This window comes from Podarcis erhardii, assembly GCF_964252035.2.
Source record: "Podarcis erhardii genome assembly, chromosome: 3".
In the NCBI taxonomy this organism is placed as follows: Eukaryota; Metazoa; Chordata; class Lepidosauria; order Squamata; family Lacertidae; genus Podarcis; species Podarcis erhardii.
The window spans coordinates 119,040,020-119,052,213 of NC_138507.1; the positions used below are offsets into that span (position 1 = coordinate 119,040,020).

The window sequence follows — 12,194 nt, forward strand, 5'->3', positions numbered from 1 at the left end:
CTCAGGTCATGGTGATGGCATGCTGGACTTTCCAAGCCAGGAGGAGGGAACCACTTCCCAAGGAGCCTACAAATATAGGCAGCCCAGCCCTCCTCCAATAAACACTGGACACCCGTCTGGCTTGTAACGCTGCATTCACCTTCGCTGCATCAGTCCACCCCAACGGAGCCATGAAGATCCTTCACCTGTTCTGGGCTGCTTTGTCTGTGCTGCTCCTGGCTTCCTCAGGTAAGGGATAGAGAGTAAAGAAGGGAGAAAGGGGCTGCTCAGCCAATAGCCGAGTGGAAGGGAGAAAGGAATTGAGATGTTCTATTTCCTCAAAAAGGAAAGGAGCATTTCTCTCTAGCTTTTCTGCCATAGAAGGATAGAATCGTAGAGTTGGAAGGGACCCAAGGGTCAGTGTGGTGTAGTGGTTAAGAGCGGTGGACTCGTAATCTGGTGAACCGGGTTCGCGTCTCCTCTCCTCCACATGCAGCTGCTGGGTGACCTTGGGCCAGTCACACTTCTCTGAAGTCTCTCAGCCTCACTAACCTCACAGAGTGTTTGTTGTGGGGGAGGAAGGGAAAGGAGAATGTGAGCCGCTTTGAGACTCCTTTGGGTAGTGATAAAGCGGGATATCAAATCCAAACTCTTCTTCTTCTTCTTCTTCATCTAGTCCCACCCCCTTGAAATGCAGGAATCTCAGCTAAAGCATCCAAGAGAGATGGCCACCCAACCTCTGCTTAAAAGCCTCCAAGGTTTCCCAGACAGCTAGGTCCAGTGGTCAGGGACGATGGGAATTGTAGTCCAACAATTTCTGGGGGCACAAGGTTGGGAAAGACTGGAAACTGAACAGCAGTAGCTTTCCGGGAAGTTGGAATGCAGCAGTTATCCAGATATTTCTGGGGTTCCCCACTCCTCTCATAAAGCTTGAAAACTTGTGCCTCCTTTTCTTCCTCCTCCTAATTTACCGTATTTTTCACTCCATAAGACGCACTTTTTTCCTCCTAAAAAGTTAGGGAAAATGTCTGTGCGTCTTATGGAGTGAATGTGTGGTCGATCGCTGGCTCCCTTTCCGGCCCCTTGCCCAGGCCTCCATTGTTGAATGTTCTGCAGAAGGAGGCTGTTTGTTTTCCCGGTGACATGTGACTGATTAGATTATCTGTCTGGAAACTGTAGAAACGGCTCCCTTTCCTTTCCTAAAGAAGCTGCAGAACTGTGAGTTGAACCCCCAAAAACAGGATTTTTTCCCTTTGCAAAGTAAGCTCAACAACTTTGAGCTGATCCTCAAAAAATGGGGCTTTTCCCCTTTGCAAAAGAAGCTGCACAACTGTGAGCTGATCCTCAAAAAACAGGGCTTTCCCCTTTTCCTCCTCTAAAAACTAGGTGCGTCTTATGGTCAGGTGCGTCTTATGCAGTGGACAGTAATCTCTCTCTCTCTCTTTCTCTCTCTCTCTCCCCACTTTCCGCAGGATTTGCCTTTTTCAAACCACACACCAGACGGCAATGCTATGAAGCCAACGGTGCTTGCAAACTTTTCAAGTGCCCCTCTCCCATGCTTCAGATCGGGAAATGTGGAATCCTGAGAAAATGTTGCAAAAGGTAACTTCAGCTCGCCAAAGGAGAGGTCCTACAAGTTGCTGAGGTTCTTCCCTCCCCAGCACCTTCTGAACTGAGCATGCTGAGAAGACAGAGACAAAGCTGTGGGGGAGTTAGCTGGGGGGTTTGGGGGGGTTTTTTGCCCCAGGTGAAGCCTCCAAGGAGTGCCATTGAGGTTCTCAGCCTGTGTGTGTGTACGCAAATGTTTGTGGGGCGTGCCAAACTGGGTCTTTGTCCCGGGTGAAATAAAGCCTAGTTTTGCACCTGTAAGAAGCCCCTGATTTGAGCTGCCATCCTAAGCACGAGTCCATCATTTCCATCAAATTTAATGGAACTCGCTTCCTAGGAAACACATTTGGTTCCCTGCCCACCACCTCCAGTACTCTGAATTCCAGAAGTCCAGATCAAAGCTTAAATGAAACCCTGTACAACCTTCCACAATGAAAGTCGCCGTGAAATCCAGAGTATATTACTGAACTAAACTGATTTCTATCTCAGTGTTCATGATGACCTACTTACCCTCCCCAGTGTTTTTAAGTTGGTATTTTACTTGAGCAGTAATTTCCCAGTCTGGATTCAGCCAAAGGGATCTACTGAACTGAGAAAGCAGCTTAATTGTATATCTCTGATACCTTTGTGTGCAGGAGAGGAGCAATAACAAAAGTTTTGAGATGCTTGCTAGAGTTAACTATACAATTTTTTTTGCATGTTTACCATAATTTGTACGTTAAGTGTATTTGTATGCTTTGTTATAAGATTTATAGTTTGCACATCAAAAAGCCATTCTCCAGGGCTTCTATGGATAAAAGATGAAAATGACTTAAAGTGCAATGCTTATTTAGGTTAACTGTGCAACTTGGGTAGACAAACCTATAGCTACACTAGGGGCCAAAATTGTGGAAACCTTTTGGGGAAAGTGTGTTCCCAAAGTTTGATGGTTCATAACACCTGATTGGCTCTCTAAACACTCCTGCTCATTGGCTACATTCAACTGAAGGAAAGCGACTGCAAATCAGCCTGAGCAAGTTGTGCTTCCTTTTTCTGGTTATCTGGCTATAACTTTTGATGGAATGCAGATAATTGAACAACCTTTATTGCATTACATTCTTCATTAAATTATCTTTCCATTGATATATAATTTTATGGTATTACTCACCGAAAAAGTGATCTTATGAAACAACAGAAATACACTTTTTCCCAAAAGGTTTCTAAAATTTGGCCGCTAGTGTATTGTTGTTGTTTAGTCGTTTAGCCGTGTCTGACTCTTCCGGACCCCATGGACCAGAGCACACGAGGCACTCCTGTCTTCTACTGCCTCCCACAGCTTGGTCAAACTCATGCTGGTAGCTTCGAGAACACTGTCCCACCATCTCGTCCTCTGTCGTCCCCTTTTCCTTGTGCCCTCCATCTTTCCAAACATCAGGGTCTTTTCCAGGGAGTCTTCTCTTCTCATGAGGTGGCCAAAGTATTGGAGCCTCAGCTTCATGATCTGTCCTGAGCACTCAGGGCTGATTTCCTTCAGAATGGAGAGGTTTGATCTTCTTGCAGTCCATGGAACTCTCAAGAGTCTCCTCCAACACTATAATTCAAAAGCATCACTACTGGGAAAACCATAGCTTTAACAATATGGACCTTTGTTGGCAAGGTGATGTCTCCGCTAGTGTATTTATCTCCATAGAGTGGTATCTCGGGTTACATACGCTTCAGGTTACAGACTCCGCTAACCCAGAAATAGTGCCTCAGGTTAAGAACTTTGCTTCAGGATGAGAACAGAAATTGTGCTCTGGTGGTGTGGCAGCAGCAGGAGGCCCCATTAGCTAAAGTGGTGCTTCAGGTTAAGAACAGTTTCAGGTTAAGAACGGACCTCCGGAACAAATTAAGTACTTAACCTGAGGTACCACTGTATATCTGTTGCATTTGTACAAACCAAGGACAACTCCACATATAAAAACAATGCAAATGTTTAAAAACTATTCCATGATGATTATTATTATTATTTTAAGTGGAGGCTAGCCTACTGGAGCAAATGGGGCAATGTCTCACTAAGCTCAGTCTGAATTCGACAAATCCCCAGCAGTCTGCTTTCTTCCTTGCACCCAGTCCAGAGATTAGTCCTGGCTGTCCTCTTTCACGTTGCCTTTGCAGAACTCAAGGAGCATGCAAACACAACTGGAATCAGTCGACTGTTTGGTTCCCACACCTGGTTCCCAACACTCAGCTGATGTCACTGGTTCAAAATGCTCCCATTGCAGGTGCAGGCTGAGATAAAGATCTTCACCTGGAAGGCTTTGCTGAAAGGGGAATTCAATAGGTGCCCAAACAACATGGTTAAAGGTGCAGCTCAGGGCTTTCACACCCAAGAGACATAGGCAACACTGGGTGGAGACCACATTCCAGTTGTACACATCTAGGTCACATCAACAACACACATGTCAAGAACTCTGGGAACCAGGCAGAGGGCCTTCTCGGTGGTGGCGCCCGCCCTGTGGAATGCCCTCCCATCAGATGTCAAGGAAATCATCAACTATCTTACTCTTAGAAGACATCTGAAGGCAGCCCTGTTTAGGGAAGTTTCTTTTTCTTTAAATCAACCTTTATTATACATAAATCTTAAAATACATACAATTTGAAGCATCACATTTCAGACATTACAAATTATAGACATACAAAAGAATATAGAAGAAGAAGAAGAAGAAGAAGAAGAAGAAGAAGAAGAAGAAGAAGAAGAGAGAAAAGAAATAGGAAAAGAGACAGAATATGATTTTATTTAAAAGGGGGGGGGGACCTTCCGACTATACCCGTTGTACTATTTTGAGATTAATTTTTTTACACAGTTTCCTGAAAATATTTTCCTCCTTTTTGATTCTGGTTTCCTCTGATATCACCTTATGTTACAAGACTCATTCAGTCTCTGCCATAAAGCTTTTGTGATCACAGTAACCTCTGAGATATTTTTTGATTACTATCCATTCTTTATTAACATCTTGTATCGAGTTTCCGCTCACTAACCTGGTTATCCTTGCTAACTCTAGGTATTCTAACAATTTGGTCTGCCATTCGATTTTTGAGGGGGTGGTTTCACTTTATTATTATTATACAGAGGCATAAGATTTCTTTGAATGTGCTTTGTGGGTGTGACCAAGGTTAGCACAACTAAGGAGCCTCAAATACCATATCCATCGTCTTAGCGGATGCCCAGCAGCCTCTTGCTCAGAAGTAGGCAAAAGATAGCTCAGGATCTGCAGGCTTTTGCACTGATCCCTGCTCAGTGGATCTTGGGATTCTAATTAAAAAAACAAAACAAAGTAAATCCCAAAGGCCTTTAAGGTCTTAAGAAGATTAAAAGTAACCTTCTACTTTTTCTTTTATACCTACGATGGGAATCCTATATTGTTTACACTTATTATCCATATCTCCCAGTTAACTCTTTTAAGGAATTGGTGTGTGGTTTTTACTTAGTGTGAAGGTGAGTTGGGACCCCTGCTATATAAATAAATGCATAAAACAATGCCAAGTTATTTATTCTTGTCTCCAAGTTTTTTACGTTACCTTTCAATATTAATTGCCCATTTATTCTGCCCTGCACTGTTATCTTCTTGAGCGCTTCCTTTATAATTTTTACATCGGATTCAAGTTTAGCATCCTCTAATTTAGCATTTATCCTCTGTTAAAATCCATTTAATTTTTCCATTTAAATTCCTCTATTACTGAAAAACTTGATCCATACAAAAACTCCCTTCCTTCCTTCCTTCCTTCCTTCCTTCCTTCCTTCCTTCCTTCGACTTGTAACAATCATTCTATTTCTTCCCAAATCTAGAAGACAAAAAAAAACCTCAGAAGCGTGTACACTTTCATTGTTGTTCTTGAAGGGAATTACTGATTATGCAGCTTGCTAGATTTATAATTACCTTCATTATGTAGTGTGTTAATTGAACAGGCACTGGTTGTGCTAAGTATAACTAAGACAGCTTACGAAATACATGCAATTTCAGTTTAATGGACCAATGAGTGCTATTTGCATATCCCATTAGTTACGCACAGGGTATCAAGTATGTAACTTGTTAGCTGCTCAGAGTATGAAAGGCACATTGCACTATATATGTAGTCTTTTAATTGCACAATTGGTGGCCCAGTTAATGTCACGAGGCTTGCAAAAGTTCACGAGGAACTTTTTAAAAACAAAATTTGCATACCAATGGCGAGAACTGAACTTAAAATGGTGAAAGTGAGAAACTGAGATTGGCAGAGTCATCCAATGGGGTTTTGGTATGTTTCTGATGGGGCAACATTGCTTCCTTTGCTTTTTCCACCTCTCAAAGATTGTGACTTGGCAATGAAATTGAAATAATTATTGTTGTTTGCTTTTAAGCCCAATGTGATAGAAGACTAATTGCTGCCTGCTGACTCAAGATCCTTTGAAAAATGGGAGATGTTCCTTCAACTTTGAGAGCTACTGCATCCTGCATCACCCCCCAGCTGGAGATCCCGTCCATTTATTCACCAGAGAATCTGGCTCAAAATGAAGGGGCTTTTGCAACATTTACAATGAGAGTATGAGCTTGTTCCCTTGCAATAAAAGCAAATTCAAGAGATTTGTCTCCTTGGTTTGAGGTTTTCAGGCCTGAGTGCTGTTGGTTATCTAGCCCAAATGCCACCTTACAGCCATAAGAGGGAGGTGTTACCAGGCATGGTTGTGCGGAAGTCCAAAATGTAATGAGGGGGGAAAGCCTAAAAGGGGGAGCGAAATATACTCGGAGTCAAGAGTGGATTTCATGCTCTTTATTCAGCTCATAGTGGTGAGGAGGAATCAATGTTTCCCCAAAATATCTGCTTTATATACATTATTTACACAATGGGCTGCATGTGATTGGTTAAATCCGGGATTCTCCTGTAGGCCAATCAGGTTGTGGATTCAATCAGGTTGTGGATTCAACTTGGAGCTGGATTGGGTGGCTCCTGCGGACCAATCAGACTGCTGCATTTTGGATCCTATTGTTCTAGGACCAATCAGACTGCTGCATTTTGGATCCTATTCAACTCAGTACATAACAGGGAGAAGATCCCCAAAACAATCCAATGAGGAAGGCTGAGCAGCAGTTAGGACAGGCTTCCTCAACCTTGGCCTTCCAGATGTTTTGAGACTACAATTCCCATCATCCCTGACCACTGGTCCTGTTAGCTAGGGATCATGGGAGTTGTAGGCCAAAAACATCTGGAGGGCCAAGGTTGAGGAAGCCTGAGTTAGGATGAGGAAAGAGAAAATGAGAAGGAAGGAATGTGAGGGAGCAAGGGGCCAGCTGGAATAATATATGGGGGAGGCAGGTAACATAATCGATCACAATACACAGCATACCACACACACACACACCCATTTGAATGGCAATGCACATCAACTTGGAGCTGGGCCCCTAAAACATTTTATTGCAGGGAGGGGCAAAAGGAACTCAGTCCCAAGGAGTTGGCTTCTATGGGAGGGAGGGAGAAGAAATTTGATTTGGTTTTAATGGAGAACCAACCTAACTGGCACTTCCTGAAACAAACATGTCGACGGAGGGAAACACAGCCATCTTTCAAAATTCACAGTTCTCTGAATTTTGTGGCACATTTCTCCAACCATAAAGGTAAAGGTAAAGGGACCCCTGACCATTAGGTCCAGTCGCAGATGGCTCTGGGGTTGCGGCGCTCATCTCGCTTTATTGACCGAGGGAGCCGGCGTACAGCTTCCGAGTTATGTGGCCAGCATGACTAAGCCGCTTCTGGCGAACCAGGCTTGCTCATATTTCGCACAGTGCAACAAAATATGTTTTATAGAATCAATGTCTTGAGCACACGAGCAAAGTCTGTCCTGGTAGGGAACTCCTCTCAACCTGCCATCCAACACTGCAGAAGGAAAGACGTTTAGTCTGGCTTTAGTGAAAAGCCTTCGATAATTTGGTACTGTCAGGTTTTTAATGTAAGATGTTAACTTAAAGACATGCCCATATTGTACTCCTACTGCCAGTGGACTACAGACTGCGTGTGATCGAGATCGCAAGTCACTGTGTGCATTATCCCATTATTATTATTATTATTATTATTATTATTATTATTATTATTAGGAGCCAGTGGTCCACCTATCTCAGTTTTGTCTGGCAGCAACCTCTCCAGTGTTTCAGACCAGGACGATTCCCATCCCTATCAGAGATTAAACCTTGGGCTTCCTGTACACAAACCTGATGCTCTACCAATGAGCTATGGTGCTTCCGTAAATGTGGCAGACACAGGGCACGGGAGACGAACCAAACAGCAACCTTGATTTCTGGCTGCAACAGCTCCAGAGCTCATCGATTTTGTAATTTTTGTCACTGCAGTATTTGGAGAAAGCGTTGTGAAACTCGAGAAGGGTAATGCCCACAGTTGCAAAATAACATAGCCCAGGTCACCGGGGACAAAGAGTCAATGTGGGTTAACAAAGCCCGTAATGAGCGAAGGCGGAGGACATTTCTTCACAGACATGTCAAAATCTGCTTGCAAAACTAGCCGCTGTGTGTGATCTGTTTCAAGGGGGGGGGGGGGTTGAATCGAGATTTTTGGAACAGACCTGTTAATTCAGCGGATGGCGCCACTTCAAAATGCCAGCAGAATGGACGAGCTAGGTTGCTTAGAATCACAAAATGGTCAGCTAAGAAGTGGAAAACGCAAGAACTACCAACTGTAGAAGAATGGCAGATGAAGTTGATGGACTTTTCGGAGCTTTTCGAACCTGACCGGGAGAGTCCGCGACCAGAAGGAGGAGGAGTACCAGGAAGAATGGACGAAATTTAATGATTATTTCGTTAAATACGTTAAGTTAAACTAATTGGAATTAGCTTGCAAATACTAGAGCGGCCTAGGATTTTATGTAAGTTAAGTGATGAATTATTATGTTTAATCCTGAATTGAAAAGATAGAATGATGTTAAGAGATTAAGTTAAGTTTATAAGAACTTTGATTTGGAAAGCCGTTAAAAAGATATGCATTGAAGTCCAACCAAGGGAGAGCGAGGAAGCCACTTAAGAATGTTAATAAGCATAATTTTAATAAGGTTATGATTTTTGTTTGTTTGTTTGTTTGTTTGTTTATAATTTTGCGAAAACTATTTTAAAAAATTGGGGGGGAAATAGAATCACAAAATAGTAGAGCTGCATGGGACCCCTGCAATGCAGGAATATTTATTTCCAATCCCTTCCACACAGCACCATCCAAACAGCCTGACCCAAAGCCTGATATCTTGGCCTTTGAAACAACATACATTTTCTACCCACAAAGAATTCTCATAGGACTGAAGTGTACAAATGCCCACAACCTCCAACAACTGCAGCCTTATACAAAAACAAAACAAAACCACCCCTCTCAAGTCCACAACACCATAATTCAGCCTTTCACCCTGCCAAACAAGATGTGTTCTGGAGACTATCTTCAGCTCACGGGATTCGCACAGGCCACCAATCTGCTACTGGGCCAAGTTCAAGGTGTTGGTACTAACATATACAGCCGTACCTCCGTTTACCTAACGCTCTGGTTACGTAAACCTCGGGATGCGCGCGCGGCAAACCCGCTGGGCAGCTGCTCGATCTGATCACCGCGTGACTGCGCTTGCACCGCAAGGCGCACGGTGGGCAGCTGAGCGAGCTGTGGGGCCGTATTAAACCAACCAGCGAGCCACAATTGGCCCCCGGGCCAGACTTTGGACATGACTGGCTTACATCATATGAGCCAACGCAACGCAAAACACTGTTGCTGTATGTAGGTTTTATTTTATTTGTTTTTTATCTTATACAGTGGTACCTCGGGTTAAGTACTTAATTCGTTCCGGAGGTCCATTCTTAACCTGAAACTGTTCTTAACCTGAAGTACCACTTTAGCTAATGGGGCCTCCTGCTGCCGCTGCGCCGTGGGAACACGATTTCTGTTCTCATCCTGAAGCAAAGTTCTTAATCTGAAGCACTATTTCTGGGTTTGTGGAGTCGGTAACCTGAAGCATATGTAACCCAAGGTACCACTGTATTTTGGTAATGTACATCCAGGTGTTTTTTTCCTTTAAATTTTTTTGGGGGGCCCCAAGAGAGTGGGGCCCTAAGCTATAGCTTGTTTAGCTTATACGTAAATCCGGCACTGATTCTGGGACACTTGGAGGGTCTGTGACAGTTCAGGCTTCAGGACCTTAAAAATGCAGATCCACCACTGTTTCCATGATGTGCATAATTTTCTATTTCTCTTGGGTATTCGAAGGCACAATCGGCAGCTCAGCTCAGTGCTTTTCCCTGGCCTTGCATCCTCCAGTTCTGGCTGCATGCCCAAACTTCTTATCTCTGATTCCGGTTAGGCCAGTGTGGTTTTGGGTGGGCCAGCAACCCCGCCTTGCTCAGGACTTTGTGGAGGCATTCTTTCTAAAGAAGCAGGGAGAAACCCAGACGCGATATATTCAAGCCGGCAAGGAGAAGAGCCATGACTGTTGCATGACCTGAGCAGGGGCTGCCTGCAAAGACACAGAGCGTGGCCTGTCAAGCAGACACTCCTGGGGTGGTTATTTACTAGCTTGACCTGCCATGCAGCTGTGCCCCTGACCTCTTCACCGTCTGTCAGGAACTGGTGTAATCTGAGTCCCAGAAACCCAGCCCTGCCAGGGAAATCCAGCCCAGGCAGGGGTGTGAGCTGCATCAGCTGAGCTATTGGTGCAAACAGCCTGGACTGGGAAGGAGAGTTGGAGGAGAGGGAAGTTATGCACTGGAAGGATACAAAAGCTGGAGAGATGGGAAGAAGAGGAGGAGTTTGGATTTCATATCCCGCTTACCACTACCCAAAGGAGTCTCAAAGCGACTCCCTTCCTCACCCACAACAAACACTCTGTGAGGTGAGTGAGGCTGAGAGACCAGAGAAGTGTGACTAGCCCAAGGTCACCCAGCAGCTGCATGTGGAGGAGCAGAAACTCGAACCCCGTTCTTGCGGGGAACCACTGTATTTTATTGTTTTTGCTTCCTGGAGGTTAATAAACCAGCTCCGTTGGCAAATACACTAATTGGTGCTCCAATCTTTTCCGCAAATATACTCTGCTCCATCTAGATCATGTATGCGATTGGAGCAGGTCACAGATAGTTCCCGAGGGGAATATTTTATATTGAACTTATGCCAGCTGTTCTAAGGCCACGATCCTTAGAAATAAACCATGCATAAAGTTCAGACTGGCACCTATCATCACAATGCCTACTGCATTTTCATAGACTTAGAGAATTGCAGAGTCGGATGGGATGCAGTAACAATATACAGGACCGTTTTTCAAAGCAGCAGAATATGCTAACCAGGAAGAATATTTAGAAAGCTGTGCATGGCAAAATGCTCTTGGACCTGTACTACCATAACTGAAGTCTTAGCTTTCTTTAAGGGCCCAACATAGTGTAAGGAGCTCAAATTTCAACTCTGGTAGAAGTTTTGCTTTCAGTATGAAAGTTCTTGTATCCAGGTTTTTTTCTTCCTGTTGCTCAAGTTGTACATTTACGGGTACTTGGATATTTCCTGCCTCATTTGAGGCAGTCAAATACCAGCATGGTGTTTGATGAAGCAATTGCCGACCCTAATAGCTAAACAAACAGGATAGCTCTGATTCTTTGCCTTCTCTTTCAACCTTCAACTAGAAAAAAACTAATTGCACAAGGTTCCTGTTTCCAAGAAACGGATGCTTTCTGGGAAAGTTGTCTGCACTGTGGATTCCTGTTCTTCTGGGTTCCTTTTGGTTTCTGTTCTTTGCAAACTCCCCCACCTGCCCATCAAAAAGTCGGCCCAGATCCAGCATCAGCCCCCAGCTCCTCACCTGTTCACAAAAGTTCACCACAAGTCCTATGTGTATACAGTATTAGCATGGCATTTCAATGGTTTGCAACAGTATGGTTTGTAGCATCTGCAGAAACATTAAATTGGTAGCAGCAGCACTTATCTCACTCAATAAAGCATGAGACTCAATCTCAGGGTTGTGGTTTCAATTCCCATGTTGGGTGAAAGATTCCTGCATTGCAGGGGGTTGGACTAGATGGCCCCTGTGTGATTCTGTGATCTGCGCTGGCCCAGAAAGTCTCTCTTGCAGAAAGGTGCAGAGAATCTGATTCTGGCAGCTGCTCTCAAAAGGAGTGGCCTCTGAGATCATTCTAAACCAGTCCCACAGAGTTCTGTCCTGGGCCCTGTCCTGGTTGTTCAAAGTCTTTATAAATAACTTGGATGAAGGAATTGAGGTGATGCTCATCAGATGTGCAGATGACAACAAACTGGGAGGGGTCGCTAATGAAGGCAGAATTCGGATTCAATATGACCCCAGACTGGAGAACTGGGCGCAAGCTAATGAAATGAATTTCAATAGGGACAAATGTAAGGTTCTGCACTTAGGCAGGAAGAACTAGCTGTACAAATATAAGATGAGGTACACCTGGCTTCTCCTCCATGGATCACTGCCTTGTCCTTGCCGACAAAGGTCTGTATAGTTAAAGCTATGATTTTCCCAGTAGTGATGTATGGAAGTGAGAGCTGGACCATAAAGAAGGCTAATCGCCAGAGAATTGATGCCTTGGACACCTGTCTCAAGATACCAGCCCAGGGTTGGGATTCCGCAA

The 12,194-nt window shown here is 44.2% G+C and overlaps 1 long non-coding RNA gene across 1 annotated transcript; it reads left to right on the plus strand.

The window, feature by feature from the left end:
- LOC309338017 lies at positions 1 to 6,170 on the plus strand. Its single transcript, XR_014154575.1, has 3 exons — positions 1 to 228; positions 1,452 to 1,581; positions 5,948 to 6,170. It is a non-coding gene; the product is annotated as an uncharacterized lncRNA (long non-coding RNA).
- Positions 6,171 to 12,194: the final 6,024 nt, after the last annotated feature.